Source organism: Saccopteryx bilineata, chromosome 6 (assembly GCF_036850765.1).
Source record: "Saccopteryx bilineata isolate mSacBil1 chromosome 6, mSacBil1_pri_phased_curated, whole genome shotgun sequence".
In the NCBI taxonomy this organism is placed as follows: domain Eukaryota; kingdom Metazoa; phylum Chordata; class Mammalia; order Chiroptera; family Emballonuridae; genus Saccopteryx; species Saccopteryx bilineata.
Genome location: NC_089495.1, coordinates 208,394,688 through 208,416,301, shown reverse-complemented (window position 1 = coordinate 208,416,301; position 21,614 = coordinate 208,394,688).

Genomic DNA, 21,614 nt, shown 5'->3' with positions numbered 1-21,614 from the left:
CAGCTCCGTGCGCTGGATGGTAGAATATTTAAAATAAATGAAATGCATTATTCAAGTCGGCAAGCCGGGCAGAGCCTTCACATTATTCTGGGTGCAGCCGGCATCCTAATGAAATGTGCAATTAAAGAAAAGCATCCAATTCGATTTATATCAGGGTTGAGCGACGCCCAGAGCCAGTTTCTCCATTCCCAAACACTCTGACTAGTGAAACTCCGGAGCCGGCCGCTCTACGCCATAAATATTAAGTGCGAGCTCTTCCGTTTCTGTCTCTGAGAGACTTCTCAAATTCTCATCGTCATTCTCCCAAATAACGACCCACCGGCGTGAACATCCCGCGGAGGGCATTTTACTGAGGCTCGTGGAGAATGGGACCCACGTCACGCCAAATCCTCAGGAGCGATGTTTTACTGACCCTTTCATCCTTATCGGTGCTTCTCTAGGAAAGAGTGAGAAGGTACAAACCCTTCCCGTGGTAAAACCACGGTGCTAGGAGTTACGACTTCAGCGGCCTTCGCCTGCTAGTCTGTGTGGTTCAAGAACACTGAGAAATAAGGCCAGTCACTCCGACATCCGAGAAGTCAGACGTCCGATTGATCCTGAAGTGGTGAGAGACAAGACGGAAAGGTCTGGAAAGTGTGTGACAGCCACTCGGTGTTTATCTGGGGGAACCGCGACGGGAAGCCTGTGAGCGAGGCTGGACCCACGCACAGACAGGTTAGAGCCGAGGAAACCAGCCCTCCGGCCAATCTCCTCCCACCTGTGTGGAGCGAGGGGCTTGCAAAGGAGGCCGACCTTCGAACTCGCAGCCCAACCCAGCAGGAGCTGTGACCCTGTCCCACCTGGAGAGCATCGTCTCAGAGAGGGTGCCGGTGTCTCCGGGCTGTGCCGTGTCCGCTGTCTCTGAGTCCTCTGGCTCAGTAAATACCTGTCACCTAAATCATGACGTTCCACCGCTGTGACTGCAGGACTCGGGACAGCGCCACCCCTCTGAGACTTGGTGGCGTTGTGTGTAAAGTGACAGCACCAGCATAACCTCCTGGGTGAGCTGAGCCGGAGCAGGGGACGTGCGCCCCCCCTCCCCGGCCCGGGCCTGGCACCGACCCAGGGCAGTGGCCTCAGCACCCACTGACAAGAAGGCAATTCCGGTGTTCCGTGCCGGGCAGTCGGTGCTGGGAAACCGCCTCATTTTCTGCTCTCGTCGGGTGACACCGCATCCTACCGGCGATGCCTACAAAGGGTGGGGACCCAGTAACTCAGATCCACTGACACTGAGCAGGTGGGAGCGTCTCCCCGGTACCTGTCAGGGTGCCCTGCAGAGACAGGCGGCGCAGCAGGTGGGAAGGCCACGGCGGTGAGCTAGCCGCCCGGTTCAAGTCCCCGCCCCACCTCCTGTCACAGTGTTACCCTGTGGCTCAGGCTTCTGAACCACTGAAGACAGCGATGGGCCCTCGTCAGAGGGAGACCCACAGGGAGTGAATGTGATGACGTCTGAAGCTCGTGGAAGGCCCCACAGAGAGCATCCTCGTTCCTGAAAGCCCGGCAACGTGAAAAATGAGGACAGTCCTGTTCTGTGCAAACACGCCCTCGGGAAGGGATACACTCTCACCCGCCGAGTCACAAGGCAGGGGACAGCAAGCGGCCTGTGAGGAGCAAAGGCCACACTGGGCATCCCAGGGAAGAGGAGATGACACGTGGACGAGAGGGACATGCACTGGGGCCGGCGGGCACCGGCAAGGAGCCTGGACGCGGGGCAGGCGAGAGGGCCGGAGCCGTCTGTCAGCGGTCAGCACCTGGAACGGGAACACGGGGAAGGTGAGGGCGTGGCCCGCCAGCTCGCCCCTTCTCACGTGACACGCCACGTGGACATCTGAGGTCGTAACAACCGCCTATCTGTCATGGTTCCGTGGGCTGACTGGGTGACTTGGGAGAATGTGTGCCCCCATGTGGCAGCCCACTACATAAAGAACATCCTAGAAGGTGAGTTATGCGGTCCCGTCTGTGGAACCTCTGAGCATCGCCACGTCGAGCTGAGCTAGGCTCCCTGCGGATGTGTGTGGGGACTGTGGGCTGGATAGATGGAGGCGCACCCAGCCCCCAGCTGCTGTTGGAGTCCAAACAGAGAATGTGGGGGAGCCCGGAATTTCACTCGGGTAGACAGCCAGCATGAACCCCTATGTACATTCACCAAAAGAAATTCATAAGGACGAGCATGCATAGAAGTATTATTCAAAAATAGCCCAAGTTAGGAAGAATCCAAACGCCCGTCAACAATGAGGTGAATAAGTCAATTTGCCATGTGTGTGCCGTGGAATACTATACGGCGATGAAAAGGGAGGGTGCTGCTCTATGCAAGAGGGCTGGATCTCGTAAACAAAGTGTGTGAAGGCGGCTCACACGAGAGCAGGCTTGCTGTATGATTCTCTTTATATAAAGTGCAGAAACAAGCACAACTAATCAATGTTGGGTGTGGGTTCTCCTTGGGGAGGCGGGGTCTCGTGGCCGGGAGCTGGCACCAGGGGTACGGCCATGTCTGTTTCCTGATGGTGTGCTTGCTTGGGTGTGTTTACTTTGTGAAAACTGACCAAGTTACACAGTTAGGATTTATTTTTCTGTGTGCATGTTATACTCCCATTAAGAGCCAAAATAAGTACATTAGGGATTTCTTTGTAAACGAGGGTCTAACCTAGGTGAGAAGCAGCAGCAGCACAAAGGAGAGAAGCATGGCCTTGACGGCAGGGCCCGCGACTCAGCATCCTGGAGGCTGAAGGGGGGAGGGCGCAGGGCCCGTGACTCAGCATCCTGGTGGCTGAAGAGGGGAGGGCGCAGGGCCCGTGACTCAGCATCCTGGAGGCTGAAGGGGGGAGGGCGCAGGGCCCGTGACTCAGCATCCTGGAGGCTGAAGGGGGTGGGCGCAGGGCCCGTGACTCAGCATCCTGGTGGCTGAAGGGGGTGGGCGCAGGGCCCGTGACTCAGCATCCTGGAGGCTGAAGGGGGTGGGCGCAGGGCCCGTGACTCAGCATCCTGGAGGCTGAAGGGGGAGGGCGCAGGGCCCGTGACTCAGCATCCTGGAGGCTGAAGGGGGGAGGGCGCAGGGCCCGTGACTCAGCATCCTGGAGGCTGAAGGGGGTGGGCGCAGGGCCCGTGACTCAGCATCCTGGTGGCTGAAGGGGGTGGGCGCAGGGCCCGTGACTCAGCATCCTGGTGGCTGAAGAGGGGAGGGCGCAGGGCCCGCGACTCAGCATCCTGGTGGCTGAAGAGGGGAGGGCGCAGGGCCCGTGACTCAGCATCCTGGTGGCTGAAGAGGGGAGGGCGCAGGGCCCGTGACTCAGCATCCTGGAGGCTGAAGAGGGGAGGGCGCAGGGCCCGTGACTCAGCATCCTGGAGGCTGAAGGGGGGAGGGCGCAGGGCCCGTGACTCAGCATCCTGGAGGCTGAAGGGGGTGGGCGCAGGGCCCGTGACTCAGCATCCTGGTGGCTGAAGGGGGTGGGCGCAGGGCCCGTGACTCGGCATCCTGGTGGCTGAAGAGGGGAGGGCGCAGGGCCCGTGACTCGGCATCCCGGCGGCTGAAGGGGGGAGAGCGCAGGGCCCGTGACTCGGCATCCCGGCGGCTGAAGAGGGGAAGGCAGAGGGCCCGTGACTCAGCATCCCGGTGGCTGAAGAGGGGCGGGCAGTCAGAACGTAGATGAGGCTTCCGGTCCCGGAAGGAGAAGTGACCTGAGCAGCCAGAGCACAGGGAAGGTCTCAAAGGCACCATGTCCTTGAGACGGCCGGAGGAAGGTAATGGAGAGAAGCAAGCAGTTATTCCAGGAATGTGTAGTGTCTGTAATTCCAGTAAGACTTCCAGGGGTGGGGGGTAAGTAGAGAGGACATTTTCAGCCCTCTGTGCGTGCATACACTGTCACACAAACACACATGCTGTGCATACACAAATGCACTCACACACACGTGTATGCACAGTCATGCGTACACACAAACACCTCATTCAAATGCATGCACACACTCGTGCCCTTGTGAGTATGAACATGCATACACATACTTAATGCATATGTGCATGTTTACATATGTTCAGACATTTGTGTGAACACATGTTGAGACCCAGGATCCCATGCACACATACTTGATCATGCACACAGATGGACATGCATGAGCAAACATGCACATTTGTGCATGCACACACACAGCTCCTTCAAACATGCACATGCATACACTCATGGGCACAAACACTCATGTACATAGAGACGTATACATGCATACATACCACACACACACACACACACACAGAGCTTGACCACTGTCTGTGAGACCCTATTGTGATCCGTGTACGCGCTGTGTGTGTTAGACAGTGAATCTCTGAAGCCATGAAATGGTTCCATCCTTGATATCAAATGCCCGGAGAAAGGCTGTTGCCCCAGGGAAGCGGGGAGCCTGCTCTCTCCAGGACCCTCCTCCTTACTGTCCTGTCTCCTGGAACCTGCCTCCCGGCTCCTGCCTGCATCTGAGGAGCACAGGAAGCCGTCACACTCTGTCCTGGCTGAGGTCCGAGGACAGAAGCCTGGGTTCCTTCATGCAGTGGGGCTCCCTGAAGACTCACTGTGTGGATAAATGAATCGTCAACAGCTACAAGTAGAGCATTCATGGGGCGAGAGGGGGACCCCAAAACCAGCCTCAGCATCCTCAGAGCTCTGCTGGGCAGATGGATGGGATGGCTCTGGCCTTCCGCCAGCGAGTGGCATGCGTGAAAACCCTCTTCCCGCAGGAAACCCCCCTCGCCCTGGAAGCCGAGCCCGGCTTCCGAGAGCAGCCCGCACAGGTCTCTCCGCCGGCACGCGGAGGGAACCATGAATTATCCATGCCTTCGGAGGCGTTTGACAGGGATCATGGGAACCGCTGCCCATAGGTTGCAGGCAGGGGACTCGGGTGCTAATTACTCCTCACTGTCACTTAGCAAAACCTCCACGTCTGCTTGGGAAGGAAGGGACCTTGCCTGTCTTCCTGGCGGAGGAGAGGAAGGGAGTCAAACAGCGCAGGAGTCCGCAAGCTCGCCTAGCAGTGTGTCGAGCATGTGAACCTCTCTTATCTCGGGGAGGAGACGGTTTGAGCCCAAAGGGTCTTCTAACAAAATGCCTGGGAGGACAGGGGGCTCAGGGGAAAGGCCGGGGAGTGGGGTTCGGGGGAGGGGACAGTGGGCTTTCAGCTCAGCGACTGGCACAGATAAGGGTGTGTAGTGCCTCCTGGCCAGGGGCTCCAGCCCTCGGGCCGAGCGAGCCCGGCTGCGAGAGGGTGAGGCCGACCGGGCTGAGCGCTGGGAGGAGCTGGCGGGTGGGGGTTTCAGAACGTTGTGACTCCTGGAGGGCGCCCAGCCTGCCCCGTGCCTTCCGTGTGCACTGCCAGGTGCCCGGGTCACATGCAGACCTTTTGATCGCATCTGGAGTAACTCGGCACGGTGTCCGTCACTCTCTCCGGTGGCCAACAAGGACAGCCGCCTGGCCTGTGGGCCGGTCTGGCCATGGCAGCGTGTTGGCTGCAGCTGGGTGGCACTGTGGGTGGGCACCCTGCTGGAGCAGGTGCAGAGACACCTCTTGGCGATGGGGGGGGGAGGGGGGGTTTCTTGAGATATAACAACATGACCGAATTTTCATCTTGAGACGCCTCGCTCTGCGTGTCGCCGGCGCTGTGGTCCAGGACTCGGGAGAGTCGCAGAGGAAGGAAAGCCCTAACCTGATGTTTGTTTCTGTCCTGCGGACACCTTGCTGGCACTTGCTAAGAACACAGGTGCCCGAGGGCTCACCATCACCGGGGCAGCCCTTAGCCGATGACTGACACTGTGGGCAAGTGTGAACCCCGGTCTGAGAACCCCCCCCACCGTCCCCCTCCAGGGTCCTGCGAAAGCCCCCTCTGTGGGGCCCGGTCTGAGAACCCCCCCCCACCGTCCCCCTCCAGGGTCCTGCGAAAGCCCCCTCTGTGGGGCCCGGTCTGAGAAACCCCCCCACCATCCCCCTCCAGGGTCCTGCGAAAGCCCCCTCTGTGGGACCCTTGCCTGGCCTGTTCTCTGCCTTTTCTGCCCTGTGGTCCCCCTTCCTCACCTCACCAGACGCTCCTGGGAATGCTTCCTAAACTCACCTGTGCACAAAGCCCGCCCCCAGAGTCTCTGCCTTGTCACTCAAGGAGCATTGGCTGCACCCCTGAATTAACCCCAGGGACTGCCCCTTGCACCTCCGGGCAGTGAGGGTGGGCCCCAGTGGATAACCCCCAGGCAACTTCGCGGCTGGTTTTCCCAATCTTCGGAAGCGCGCCCTCCGAGTCCACAGTGGCCTCCCAGTTACACACAGGCCGAGAGAAGTGTGAGTCCTCGCCGGAAGAAGGTCTGGCCTTTATTATTATTCTGAACCCTTGCTCACCTCCCCCGCCCCCCTGTAATCCAGCAGCTGCAAAGACAGACCAACTCCAGGATTTCCTTTCAAAAAGGTTGAAATTGTGCTTCTCCTTCGGAGCTAAGGATGGGGAGGGAGGTTTTTGTTTCTCGGCAAAGCGAATCCCAAGACTTCAACCGGAGGGTTTCGGGAACCGTGTTTCGAAATGACATCTGGGTTATAAGAAACTGTTGTCGGATTTTTCTGGAAGCAAAGAGACAGGTTCTAGTTTTTCTTTCTCTTTAAAAAAAAAAAAATTCTCTTCTCATGACAGCTCCCAAAGAAGGGAGCCTGTGTCCACCAGCCCTGACACTGATTTCCGCGGGGAGTGAAATGCTACAGGTGTATCTTCCTTCCTAAAGGGGGGGTGGGAGAAATGGGGAGGGGTCTCTTACACCTAAACGATTATAGCTTTAGGACAAGCTATTCATCTCCTCTTGTTACCAGGTCAAGTCCAGCTGGGTCCGTGTGGACTCAGGGAAACCAAGCCTTGTGGGTGTGGGGAAAGAGAAAAATGATGTTCCTACTACCTTTCGACATTCTTCTGACTCATGAATGTGGACAGCAGAGTGGAGATTGCCTGGGGGGCAAGGAGGCGGAGGAGGGGGTGGGGGGTATGTGGTGATGGAGGAAGCCTGGACTTGGGGGGGGTGGTGAACACACAAGGTGGTGTACAGAGAGGCGTTACAGAATTGGGCATCTCACACCCGTATAATTATGTTGACCAGTGTCACCCCAATAAAATTTTTTTTTACAAATGAGTCACTGCAGCAAGGACTTTTAGAGGTTAGCTGATTTAACACAATCGTTCGCTCGATGAGGGAACAGAGGGCAAGAACGGAAAATCCACTCTTCCAGCCTTCGGGTGAATTCTTCTAAATTTAAGAAAAAACAATCATCTTCTCACTGGATTTTTCTTTGGGGGTTCAAGGAAAATAATAATAAAAATGTATATTCTGACCAGACTAATAATCAAATTAACAGGGCCCTGGCCAGTTGGCTCAGCAGTAGAGCATCAGCCCTGCATGTGGAAGTCCTGGGTTCGATTCCCGGCCAGGGCACACAGGAAAAGCGCCCATCTGCTTCTCCACCCCTCCCCCTCTCCTTCCTCTCTCTCTCTCTCTCTGTTCCCCTCCCACAGCCAAGGCTCCATTGGAGCAAAGTTGGCCCGGGCCCTGAGGATGGCTCCATGGCCTCCGCCTCAGGTGCTAGAATGGCTTCCACCACAACAGAGCTACGCCCCAGATGGGCAGAGCATCACCCCCTGGTGGGCATGCCGGGTGGATCCTGGTCGGGCGCATGTGGGAGTCTGTCTCTCTGCCTTCCCGCTTCGTACTTCTAAAAACAAACAAACAAAATTAACAGGAGACGAATTAACAGAAGAAAAGGACTAAAGGGGTTACCTGCATGCATACAGGGGACCCGTCAGAGTGTGGGACCTGAGGTCAGGACCGGGAAAGTGAGGCCTGTGTGCCATTCTGGGATAGGGCATGGGGTGAGGGGGGGAGGGGGAGACTGTGGGTTTGGGGGTTCCAGGGGCAGGAAGGCATCTCACGCGGAGACGGAGAGCAGATGTCGGCAAAGGAACGTCCGCGGGGCCATCTTTCACAACAGGAGGCAGAGGGGGCTTTGATCAAGAGGGCGTGGGGCAGGTTCCCTTGTCCGCCACACCTAGTTCATACTGAAGTGTGGTCACCTGTGCTGCTGGCGCCCTTTCCTGGGGCAGGGTCTCTGTCTAAACCCTTTTTTGGCAGTTAGGGGGAAGGTCAGAGTCTCTCCCCGAGTCTTTTTTTGTTTGTTTGTTTGCTTCTTAAAAATAACCAGCTTGAAATAATCAATATCCCACAAAAGGCAGGTTTGTTGGTGGGCAGGGTGCGGCAAATTCTGCTTCTCCTCGCATGGCACGAGTCACCTGGTGAACGCAGAGCCCGGGTCATGTTTTACGGGTTCTTTGGTCGGCGGTGTGACTGCCTAGCACTTAAGCTTGGGGACGGGCCCCTCCTCGCTCTGACCATGGCTGAGAATCCGGGGATAAAAGAGTGGAGGCCAACACCACGGCCCCGGAAACAGCACCCAAGCCAGGCGGGCTCCGTCCGGGGAGGAGCTGCTGTGTCTCACACGCACCAGACCGTCCCCAGAGAATTCATTTCACACCCAGAACAGGCTCCCACTCCCCTCCCCGCAACACCCTCCTCCCCTCCCCCTCGCCCCCGCCAGGAGGAGTATTGACGGCCAAGCCGTTTTCCACGAGAGCCCCGGAACAAAGCAGAAAGCAAATGCACCACAGCCGGTGACATTTTCCCAGGAGATGCCCCATTTGAAGAGTGTTTCCATGTTTCTGTCCTCTTAAAGATCCTCCTCCGAACCCGTGGCACGCACACTTATTTTTACATGCCCGGGGAACCGTGCAAGGTCCCTTTCGGAAGGAGGAGAGGAGGAGACCCCTCTCCGGCCTCGCAAGGTCCCTGTGGCTTTCCTGCATTCCCCACCGATCGCCCCCGTTCACCCCTCCGCCCTGCCCTCCGGGGAGCTTCGTCTAGACAATTCCGCAGGGGAAGACTCCCCGGGGGGCCCTGGGACAAGCTCTGCATGCTTTGATTCACTCCTTGTTCCCTTTAAGAGGGTGAATGTCGCTTGATGGAAACCGCCGGGTGCCTATCAAACACACACCGTGTTTACCCAGAGGCTTTGGAAGGCCTTCTGCTGGCACCAGAAGCCATTCCTCTCGCCAAGTTCCTTCTCTGACTTCCGTGTCTTCTTTGCCACTGGATATATATATTTTAAAAGCCTGGAATAATTCGGAGGCTGTGGGGTTTTTTCTCTTCAGTTTTTTTCTAAGCCTTTTTATTTATTTATTTATTCATTGTAATTAGCCAGGATGCTTGTGCTATTCTTTTTTATTTTTTTCCCCTCTAGATTTCTTCCTATCATTGCACAGAATAACATACTTTCAAAACATAACTGAGGATCCCCCCCCCCCACAGAATACTAAAGATGTCCTTGCACGGGGGTGGGGGTGGGGCTGGGGGTGGGGGGGGTGCGGAGGAGTCAGGCAGGCATTTGCTCGAGGTAACACGTGCAGATGGTGTGTGTGCGGTGTTCCTCCCAACCCAGGCGTGGAGGGCCCGCCTTGTGAACGGCGCCGCGGGCAGGTGTTTGCTCCCGTGGTCTCCGGGGACTCTGGTAATTAGTCAGCGTGGGAACGTTGGCCATCGGAGAGCAAGCATGTGGCAATGCATCCTGAGAAAGAAGGTCCAACTCGCTCAGACGGGAGGACCACGTGCGGCTTGCAGCCCGTCTGGCGTCAGGGATCTTTGCAGCAGCTGTGGATGCTTCTGCAGAACCCGGACTCTGTAGATCAGCAACCCGGGGCAGCTGCCTCGGGACCGGCAGTAACTGCTGACCTGGCTGGCTAGAGGGTGGAGGGCAGAGGCTCCCGTCAGACCACCTGAGGCAGGACGACATGGGGTGTGCAGGGCGCGCGGGAAGCTCGGGTCACCCGAGGCCCGCCGTGGGCGTGGAACATTGCGGCTCCGGCATCTGGACTGACTTGGGGAACGCTGCCGCCACCACCAGCCCCCTCTCCCGTGCCCGGCTGCAGGGCATCTCCATGTTCTGCCCTCCCTCAGGAGCAGGCTGGCGACTCAGACTGCGGGGGCCAAGAAATCAGGGGAACACAAAGGCCGCGTGCTGGAGTCCAGCGGTGGTGCCCAACAGCACCCCTAGCTGAGCTCTGATCCTGGAAGGGGCTTCCCTGTGGTCCGGAGCTTCCCGTCCCCGCTAAGTACCAGCCCCCGACAGCCTTCCCATAAACACCTTTGCTGCTTAACGTTGCCAGAGCCGGCTTCTGGTGTTTGTTGCCAGAGAACCCCAGAAAGGTCGCGGGGAACCACTCACGGCATCCGGGACCCCACCTCCCTCGGGCATCTTGTCCAGCCTGTCACCCGCCCCTCTGCGGCAGCCCAGGTGAGCTCTGGAGAGAACTGTCTGGGACCCTCACGGTGCCCGTCAGAGGCACAAACCGCTCTCAAGACCCACGGTCAAGATGAGCAGCTAGGATCTCGGGGGCGGGAGGGGTGAGGTCACAGGGTGAGGTCACAGGGTGAGGTCACAGGCACTCCGATGTCGACTGGGATTGTTTGACAACAAGGTCCTTTGACATCCGCACTCCAAGCCTCCTGGGCGTTTGAGAGTGAGCACGCGGTATTCTCCTTCTTAAACAGTTGACTGCAGTATCTCCATGAACAGCTAGCTCCTCCCCCTTGGAGTTAATAGCAGAGCCATTTCTGGGCTTTCTCTCCACAGAAATCTTATCTGGAATCTCAAGCGATCAGACGATCAGATGGGAACGGGAGGAAGGGGCGGAGTCCCCCTCCACCCCCACAAAAGCATCTCCAGCCCCCCCCCGGCCCCCCCAAACCCCAGCAGTGGGATACGTGGTACAGAATCCAGAGCTCGGGGCAGCTGGGCTTTTCCGTCAATTCAAACAGGCCCACCCTCCGACCTCCATCCACTCCTAATCGCGGGTCTCAGGAAGCTCAGGGCTGCGGCAGGGCCTCCCCGAGCCCCTCCCCGTTTTTCTCTCCCGCGTCAGCTCAAATGTTCGGTTTCGGGCCTCCTCTCTGACCCGCGTTCCTAACTAACTGAAAGCTGTTCCGTCTCTTCATGGTGAGGAAACTGCAGACTCGGTGGAAACGCCCCTTCTCTGGCATCTCTTCTGTTCCGGCTGGAAGAGCACCCCTCCAGCGCCCGGGGCGGGGGGGGGGGTTTAGTGTGTCTCCTCGGGTGGCGGAGGGGCTCGGGACTCACGGGGAGATGAAGGCGCTGGCCAGCTGTAAGTCCCCACGGGGAGATGAAGGCGCTGGCCAGCTGTAAGTCCCCACGGGGAGATGAAGGCGCTGGCCAGCTGTAAGTCCCCGTGAGGAGGGCTAGGAAGAGGTGGGGCGGGGGATAAGCCTTCCCAGTCCGGCCACAATACTTGATGACCCAGGTCCCCACCCAGCGGCACACACGCATAAGCATGAATATTTTATGCATGAACTGGTTCCGTTTCTGAGATCTGTGAAGCTTGCAAGATGGACGCATCGTGGATTAGTCCACACTTCAGACCCGGGTCACTTCCTGGGAGTACCGTTCCGGCCGTTCAAGGTCATACACACACCCTGAAGGCGTCTGGAAGGCTGCTTCCCAATGCACAAGGGTTTCGTTTGCTTTTTCTTCTTTCTTTTTTTACTCTCCTCCGAGGTCTCTGCTTCCCAGTCGCACCTCTCTCCAGAGAACACCGGAGCGGGTGGTGGAGGGCCATGCCCTGCGTCCCCGCGCTCTGGCTGCGTCACGCGCTGTTCCTGTACCTCCTGTCTCCCCGAGCACCACATGCTTCCCCGGCTGCTCCCCCCTGCACCCCCTCCGCCCGGCACCAGGCAGGGTGGCGCTGGCCGGCCCCGCATCCCCCCCCCACCCCCGGTCTGCATCCAGGGCAGGCCCGGCACGTCCAGAGCAGAGAGAAAGTCACGCTTCACAGAGGAGCCCCGAGGACCGCTGACAGCCACCGTGGAAAGCCAGGCTGTGCTGTTAGCTGCAGGTTCACTCAGACCAGTGGAAACTGTTGACATCTGGACCAGATCCCTCGCTGTGCTGGGGGCTGGCCTGTGCTCCCTGCGATGTTTGTCAGCATCCCTGCCCCCCCCCAGCCCAAATGCCTGGGGCACACCACTCCCCCCTGCAAGGTGTGACAGCCATAATGACTTCTGACATTGCAGATGTCCCCTGAGGGGGAAGGCCCTGGTCGGAGAGAACCTCCGAGCTAGGTGTTCACTTGGGGCCTGTAATGAAAGCAACCTTTCCAGAGCTGTGTTCCGAGTCTAATTCTCTAAGGACCAGAAACACTCCGGCCCGCAAGCCCGGCTCCCTCTGAGGCCCCTCCCGCTCTCGTGTCTGTCGCCCAAACTCAGAGCCCACGACCAGAGGCATGTCAACCCATTCCTACCCAGCCGTACCAGTCCTGGGTGTTCATCCCAACAAACTGAAAGCAAGGTATAAACAGGTGCCCGCACCCCCCCACCCCACCCCGTGTTCAGCACGGCGCTGTCCACAGCCGGCGAGACGTGGAAGCAACCCAGGTGTGTGTCGTCCGTCTCGACGGACGCCTGGGTGAAGCCAACGTGGTATGGGATACCACGGAACACGGTTCAGCCACTGAGAAGAAAAAAACCCCTGCCCCCCCCACCCCGTGCAACCGCGTGGATGAACCTGGAGGACATTATGCTCAGCGGAAGTAACCAGTCGCGGAAGGACAAATGCTGCGTGGTTTCCTTTCTAGGAGGGGCCTAGGGGCGTCCGATTCAGAGATAGAGAACAGAGAACGGAAGGGCGGGTGCCCGGGGGCGGGGGAGGGGTGGGGAAGGGGCGGGAAGGGGCGTTGCTGTTCCACGTGGCGGCCACGAAGCTTCAGCGACGACAAGTGAGGGCCGCTGTGCCACACAGCGCCTGTGGTTCACACGCAGTTCTGTGCACTGGAAACTAGAGCTCACACTAGTAAATGTGAAGGAATGAGGGAGGGAGGGAGGGAGGGAGGAAGGGAGGGAGGGCAAGCCGAGTGTTTCTGAGTTCCAGCAATGGAAACCAAGCCCTCAGGAACCCTCAGCCGTCGGGACCCCTGGTCCCCCCACCTCCCCGCCCTTCCACTTCCAAACGGTCAGCTGTCCAGCCCGAAATAAAAGGTTTATGTTGGGCGGTCACGTGGCTTCTTGTGGCAAGAACATTTGGAGCCTTTTACTAGGGTGTAAAGTGTAAGCTGAAATGTCACCAGCTTTTATTACACAATCTCAACTTAATTGCGGATAAGTTGATGTACTCGTAAAAGATGATGTAAGACCCGCGGTCCGCACGGCCCCTGCGGGGACCGGCCGGCAGCAGGAGGCCGAGAGCTGGCTTGTCCTCCACTCCAAAAGGCACAGCTTGGCTTCCCAAGTGCAGAGTGGGTGGGGGGTGGGGGGGTGGAGATGTTGGCAGGAAGCGACATTATTACTTAATAATAATAACACAGGGAGCCAAAGGTTAAAAGGGGCCGGTGCAAACCGTGTTCCAAGACCGTTCTCTCTGGAATAAAATTTTCATAAAGAGCCCTAAGTCTTTTTTACGGCCCAGGAGAATGTCACTGGGAAATTAATGATGGATCTGAATGATACATCTGCCTTCAGAGAGAAGGGTTGGTTTCATGAAAATATGCTCTTATGCCTGGAGGGCTATAAAGGAGAAGAAGACAAAGATATATTCAGAAGGGTCATCGTTCCAACCCAGGCCACCTGTCCCACCCCTCGATTTCATCAGATCGTTTGGAAATAAAAATATAGATCAACAAAAACCATTTGTGTGTGTGTGTGTGTGTGTGTGCAAATGTCAGTCATGTTCTCTTTTTTTTTACGTTGAACTATGCACGATACCGTGAAGACTCCGTGGTTTGGGTCAGAATCCTGTGTTTTCACCATACGCCTTCCAAAGGATTCGTCCTGCATATATAAATATATATATATATCTCAAGAAAGAAATTTAAGGAATATCCAACGCTCACCATCTTTCTTCATTATTAATGAGTCCTCCAATTGCAATTCTCTGCTGTTCCCACAGAAACCCATTTTGCTGGCAAACTAACTGGCCGGCTGTCTTTTTTTTTTTTTTTTTTTTTTTTAAGTCAACCACTCCCATCTCCTGAAGGAAGAACAGGAGCAGCGTGCGTGCCCCCTGTTGGCAAAGACCGCTTGGCAGCAGCTCCAATCACAAGGCTCGAAGGGGGAGAAAGAGAGCAGATGGGGGGCGGGGTCCTCCAAGGCCACGCCTCCAGAGGGCGCTCACCTGCAGCCCTCCCCAACGACGCCCCCACCGCACCCCCACCCGGGTCCTGGTGGGCGGCGGGCGGCCAAGCACATACCCCGCTCTGCCAGCAGAGAAGGTGCTTCTGCCAGACTCCACGTCCATCGGCTCAGCCAATTAAGGGCTGGACACGTCCGCGGCCGGGACCCATGCCCTGCATCCGCAAGAAGGAACGTCCAGGCCCCACGGGTGTACGGCCGGTGAGAAGCTTTTTCACTTCCTAGCCTCCGGCTGCAATAAATTGCTTCTTTTTTAAAGGGTCTGTTCTCAGGCAGGTGAAGGGTTTCGTCCTGTTTCATCCTGTGGCTTGTCATCCGCATAATAAGTTAGTGGCTTCTTTCAACAAACAGGGTTTATTTACTCGGCAAGTAAACTGGGTTCGATCATCACTAAATTTCACCATTTGGTACATATGATATTTATGCACTTAATAGCTTCATTAAGGAGGTTTCCGGGAGTGTATTCCCGGGCAAGCCTATAGATCATTGGGCAATAAATTGAGAGAACGTGCCTTAGCATTTATCTAATTTGGCCATGGCTCTAATTAAGTGTTTCAGCTAATGATTCCCATTTATGCTGAACAGAATTTATAGCGTAAAAATCTAAGATATCAAGCCCCTATCTGTTCACAGTCTGAGAGCAGCACGCGTTAAGGGGTGACAGTTTCCACGGAGCCTGACTGACTCTGGGTAAGGCACCGGGAGGAGTGTCTGAACCCGGCACGGTCCCCGTGAGCACCACAGACACTGGGGAGGGGGGTGGGGAAGACATGTTTCAGTGACGTTTGTCTGGGTTCTGGAATGAAATCCTCTGAGCAGCCGCAAATGAGGCTGTCTGGGGAAATGGCTACCAAGACGCCGGTTGGTGACACCTGTCCGGGGTACATGCAGTTTGCTTGGCGTTATCTTGACGTGTCTTCTTCCTCTGAAATGGGGTGACCCATCCTCTCCTGACTGCACCCTGCCTGCAAGTCCAGGCCCATTAAAGGCCATCTACATTGTTCTTCAAATGTGAGGACCCAAGGGCCTGTGGGGCTCTGCCCACGCCCCCGCCCTCATGACCCGTCCCCAGACTGCCCCAGGTGTCAAGGGCTGAGGGCCACACCTGAGCCCCCACCATACCCCTGCCTTCCCCATCCCTGGGGTTGCTGAAGAACGCAAGCTCATGCCCCCTCCCTGGGGCAGCCCCCATCCAATGAGGGATTGAAGTGGGGTGCAGACACCAGGCCCCAAGGCCTCAGCTCCCAAGATCTCTGAAGAACCATCCCTGCTCCAGAGTGACCCCTCCCAACCTCAGGGCAGCTTCATCACAGCCTAAGCCCCCCCTCCGGCCCCAACTCACTGCCTCCACTTCCCCAGATGTGTGGATCCTGAGAACAACCAACCCCCAGTCAGCAATCTCAGAGTCTAGTTCTCAGGGACCCCCACACTGCCACACGCTGTGGCCTCCTAAACACCTCTCAGCATCCATGCTGGACAGAGAGATCCATTGCCCTCGGTGGCATACACAGGGGTGGTCATTGCAGCCTTGTTTGCAAAACGACAAATCTGTCAACGCGAAGGCCCACAGAGGCTGTATGAAAGGTGGACTATTTCCACAGATTCTCCCGCACCTGGAAGGGACAAGGTGTATCTGCATGTGGCTACACGGAAGACTCACCACACAAGGTTGAGTTTGAAGAAACAAACAAACAAAAAACAATAGCCCTGGTGGGGGGCTGAATTAATTAGAACATCGTCCTGATGTGATGAGGTTTTAGGTTCGATTCCCGGTCAGGGCACATACAAGAATCAACCATTGAATGCAGAAATAAGTGGAACAACAAATCATGTCACTTTCTCTCCCTCTCCCTCTCTCCTTTCCTTTCTCTCCAAAATCAATCAATGAAAAAAGAATAGACATCCACAATGATGCCTTTCATGTCGAAATAAAACGATGACAAAAACCTTTGCGAGTTTCTGGGCCTGTCTGTGTATCCAAGTGTAGATAGATGTCTGAATGCACAGAACATTCTAGAAGAAGATGCCAACGTGACCACCTCCGAGGAGGGCGAGGGCTGAGAACGAGTGAGACAGGAAAAGGGAGGTCGGAAAGAATGTCACCCTCATCTGGGATCTTCTTTTTCTTTTTTCCTTATCACATATTCCTGTATTGATAGCGAAATGAACTATTAACCACTCTCTTGGAAGATGGGCCATTATCATATCATTTTCCCTGAAACGTATGGACGGGGGCCATGTATGAGAGTGCAGAGGAAGAGAGCACCCCAGAAATACTCAGATGTCACTTAAGTGCCCGCCCTGCTCCTCAGCCAGAGCGAGGTAATTGGGTTCGCTTGTGAAAAGGAAGCCGATGAGGAAGATGGGTACCAGCCACCACACCGAGCTGTTATCCATTTAGAACGACCTTCAGAAAGCAGTGCCCCAAAACCTGAGGGGTTTCTCCCCGAGAATTCTCCACCACAGGGCTGGTTGCTAAGAGCCGGCTAGAGCTGGGGCCCATCCATTCAGTTTCCTCATTTCTTGTTTAACTGAAGGAGGTTTTTTTTGTTTTCTGTTTTAATATTTTTCCTTTTAATTCGCAGTCACCTTTTAATACCACTACAATGAAGCAACTTAACACCAAAGAACAGCACCATATCGGTAACCTCGGTGCAAGGTGCGGATTAATTTCCAGAGCCTAAGAGGAGGCAGACATCATCGCTCGGGGAATGAAGGCAGCAGAGCCAGGGCCGGAGGCCGCCGCACTCAGCACCATCGGAGCGTTTTCCATGGGGGGTGGGGGTAGGGGTGGGGGAGGATTCGGGTCAGCGGAGGAGAAAACCATTCCAGGAGAAATTCCGTCCGAATCCTATCAGTTAACACAGACCATTGTCATGGAGCAGCGTGTTCTGACAACTCAGCTTTCTCTTTCCCCATTTTCCTAGAAACGGCCCCAGACTTTCATCTGTGACTGGCTGCGGGATGTATCGGTCCCGGTGTACAATAGACGTGTGGGGACCCCTTGTTCAACAAGTATGAAGAATTTCAAGATATGGCAACGGCAGAACATGAAACCCTGAATGTGGGACCCTTCTGAGCATGGCGGGGGGCCGGCGGACTCCCAGTCTCCCCCACCCTGGGGTGTGAGCAGAGCCCACCTCCAGCCTTAAGACTATATATAGTACGTGACCTTCCTCGCGCTTACACCCAACATCACATTGCCCTGCCTGCCCACACTGACTGGTGCAGGGGTGAGCGTGTGACCCAGATCAGACGGGGCACCCCCATCAGAGTAATTCTCAGGGCTGGTGCTGGGAGGCTCTCCTCCCCTCACGTGGACCTTGGAACACGTAGCCCCGTTGCCACTGGCAGCCTCTCTGTGACCAGGAGGAGAGCACCTGTCTGACAACGAGGCAGACACCCAGCAGACAGCAGGGCTCAGCTAGGAGCAAAGACAACCAGCTCCGATACTGTCCGTTAAGCACTCGCCGCCCACTTCCCCCTGACGCGGTCCGATATGTTTTTCAGTTTCCAGCATTAGGAGTTGCGTTTCCTGCCACTCCCACCCAAAAGCACCCTCTCTGGTGGACGTTCTCACAGATCATGAAGAGTGCACATTTCTCACAACCTTTTTTTTTTTTTTTTTTTTTTTTCCGTAGGTGACAATCCGGCAGTACCAATTAATATTTAAAACATTCGTGCCGTGTGTCCCACGAATTCTATTTCTGGGAAGGAATTTATCCTGCGGAAACCCTCGCCCAATTATGCCAGGACATAGAGATTCTATGTTTTAATGGTCTTCGCAGCATGGTTTGTAGGAGCGAGAAATTGGAGACCACCCTATCTCCGTCGACACACAGGACTGGTGAAGTAAACAACGGCCATTTCATCGTTTCAAACAACAGAGAGAAGCAGAGAGCGAGGTCGCGGGGGCCCCTTCCCCGGGAGCGTCTTCCGCAGTTTGTTGTTGAGCAGCGGGATGAGGTTTCAGTTCGCTCTCTCTTTTGTAAAATAAGTTAACGCTGAGATGCCAGCATCTAGCTATCGGGGGAAACATTGCTGGAGATTTGGGGACGGGGGTGGGGGGGGATTCAATGGAGGGGCTCTGTCTTTTGCAGAATACATAAAAATGCAAATGCTGCAGAAATCTAATGAGGACACGCTGCTCTCACACTGAGAACCGAGGAAGAAGCTCTTTCAATCCCAAAGTGCGCCATTTGTCTTCAGCTACTTAGCCATTACTAACTCTGTGACAGAGGCGTTAAATAAACACTCAACCCCACCCCCACCTCCTGACCAGCAGCTTCTCCAGCAGGTTCTCTGCAGGGTGAGGACCGGTTCCAGAAAGTTCCAGAGCTCATGCCACGGCCACCACCGGGGCAGCCAGGGTTCCCCGCGGCAGGTGTTAACAGACCCCGAGGGGAGAGGCTGACTTCCTGTCTCGGGACCCACTGGTGAGTCAAGATGCCTCCTTTCTTGCCAGTTTTCTCGTGGTCACCGCAGGCTGTTTTGAATGTGCCTCTTATGTGAACATTGGATGTACTGTTTATTAAGACGTGGAGGGTGCCTGCCCCTCACAGAGCTCTCTCGAGCCCTCTTTTCTCAGTGGAGGAGTAGATATTTCCTGGGCGGCCACGGTGGTCCAAGGACTGAAGGAGGCAGGCTGAATGTATCGGCCATGGTCTGTTCTCCCGGAGCCCAGCGGGGAAGAGAGACATCAGGAGTGTCCGGAGCGATGCTGAGCGTTGTGGCCTTGTCTGCCAGGGTGATGTGAGGTGACAGAGGCCTCAAGGGGCTGAAAGGGTGGGGGGTTCAGGTGAGGCCTGAGACAGGATAGGAGTCACCGAGGGGGCGTGTGCACCCTGCAGAGGGGCTGAGGGGCTAGGGGGGCATGTGCACCCTGCAGAGGGGCTGAGAGGCTAGGGGGCGTGTGCGCCCTGCAGAGGGGCTGAGGGGCTAGGGGGGGCGTGTGCACCCTACAGAGGGGCTGAGGGGCTAGGGGGGGGGTGTGCACCCTGCAGAGGGGCTGAGAGGCTAGGGGGCGTGTGCACCCTGCAGAGGGGCTGAGGGGCTAGGGGGGGCGTGTGCACCCTGCAGAGGGGCTGAGAGGCTAGGGGGCGTGTGCGCCCTGCAGAGGGGCTGTCTCGTGTGGAGGCCCTGAGCAGTGACAGCATTGGGACTGGAGAGGCCACTGGGACCCAGGCGTCTGAGTGTGGAGACCCGCGAGGCGGAGACACTACCCGGGTGGGTAGAAGCAGGGCAGGGCAGGACCTCGCAGAGCAGGGGACGTGTGGTCCTTTCTCTGGAGGAAAGTGCAACACCACGGGGAGAGGTTGGGGGGATCATCGTTGCACCAGCAAGGGGCCTGGGGCTGCGTGGTGCTAGTGCGCGGCAGAGAGGCTGAGTATGTCCGGCTGTCCCCAGTCACCCCTTCGAAGCGGTCTGGCAGAGAGGAGAGAGGCTGAGAGTGGGGTTCTGGAGGAGGAGCCGGGGCAAGCTGTCACTCAGCTGGAGTCAGGGGTAGAATCCACCTGGCCCAGCAGAGGACCCGCTGGGGCAGACAGGGTGCCGGCCAAGAGGAACGTGTCCTGCCCAGCTTCCCCCTGGCGCTGCCTCCTCGAAGGGGGACAATTCTTTGTGATGCCCCAACACTTCCTTACATGCTGTCGACCTCTGGATGAAGGGAGATGCACCAGGACCCCAGGGCCTCCTGCTCCATACTCGGTGGGAGACCAGACACTGTGCCAAGGGACCCCACCAGCGAGGGGCAGGCAAGGCCAGACCGGACACAGGGTCCGCGACAGGACTTGCCATGCCCGGTGCACAAACGAACACGTGGGTCTTGTTCCAAAGGCACTGAGACTCCCCACCCGGGACACCCGAGCGGCTGCCTGCACGACCCCACGCCGCAAACACCCGCAGCGCCCGCCCACACAGCGTGGGCGAACCAGCAGGCGGGACTCCGCAGCCACGTGGGCGGCCAGGCGAGAACCCGCTCGTTTGCCCTGATTATGACACGTGGGAAAATGAAGAGGGTGTCACGTTGCAGCCATGCGGTTCACAGCACGTGGGTTTAGCGAGCAAAGGAACGGTTTCAAGCAGTCGGGGGCAAGCTTTCTCCCACTTGAACGGTGAGCCTAATCAGTGTGAAAAGTGCTTAAAGTTCACCGCCAGGCCTCCCTTCCGTGCAGGGAGCGGGGGCTTGAGCAGCGCGAGGGGCTCCCCACCTGCTCCTCAAGCTACCTGGAGAGCGCGCACACACGCGTGCACAGGAAGCTGCTGCCGCGTCCCCCACTTTCACACAGCGGGGTGTAGGGTGGGAACCTGCTCTCTGCCTGGGCTTCTCGTCACTCCTCACAATGGAGCGATCGCCTTTGTTCAAAGTGGAACAGAGCGATCGCCTCTGTTCACAGACACCCTGCAGGACCCATGCCTCGCAGAGGGAAGCGCACGCTGGGAGCTCAAAGCCCGGAGGAGCCTCTGGCCGTGAGGCCGCAGGGTTGAGCGGGGTTCGGGCTTTGATAGCGAGGGTCCTGCTGAGAGGTGGGGAGGTTCTGCGCCCCCTGCTCCGACGCCCTTTGACCCCACAGCCCTGTTTTTATTTTGAATTGCTGTTTCGTTCTGTTTTACTGGCCGGTCCCTGATTTCCCGCAGCACAAGGCGTCCCAGGACTGCAGGTGTAACTTGATAGCGGAGGAGACATCTCTGTCTGGATTTTGGGGTGGCCCCTCAGAGGGGTCAGACAACATCCACACTCCCTGTCGTCGCCCCCCCCGCCCCGTCTGTACAGGAGAGAGCTGGGGTCTCGGCCCCCTGCTCCTGTGGCTGCCTGTCGGGCCACAGGGCGGGCCGGGCGGCTGTCCCTGCGTCACGGGGCTGCCTGCCCCTCCTGCAAGGGGACGCGAGGGGACAGGCACGGGTGAGAGAGGCTGGAGGGCGGCCGCGTTGCAGAGCATCCTTGTCGCTGCTTTGGGGACAGCACCTGGGGGGATCCAGACGGGGCGGGTGGGAGAGGGCGAGATGGAGGGAGGCGCGACTCCAAGATGAGAGCGGGGCTCAGGGTCTTCAGGTGTCAGACCTGCCGCCCACATAGCAGCAAACAGCCATCGCCAGAAACAGATGTTATTTCTGAGTGTGCGTGTGTGTTGGGAGAGAGAGAGCTCTGTTTGGATCCATTATACAGTATCTGCTTCTTCTCCACCATCAAATCTTCATCATCTCATCCCCCTTCTGCCGACGGATCCTACAAACAGGGCTCCGCTGCAGCCCTCCCCGTCTCCCCCCCTCCCCGTCCCTGTCCCCCCACGGCCGTTCCTGTGAGCCCCTCCCGGCCCACCATGACGTCATTTATCAG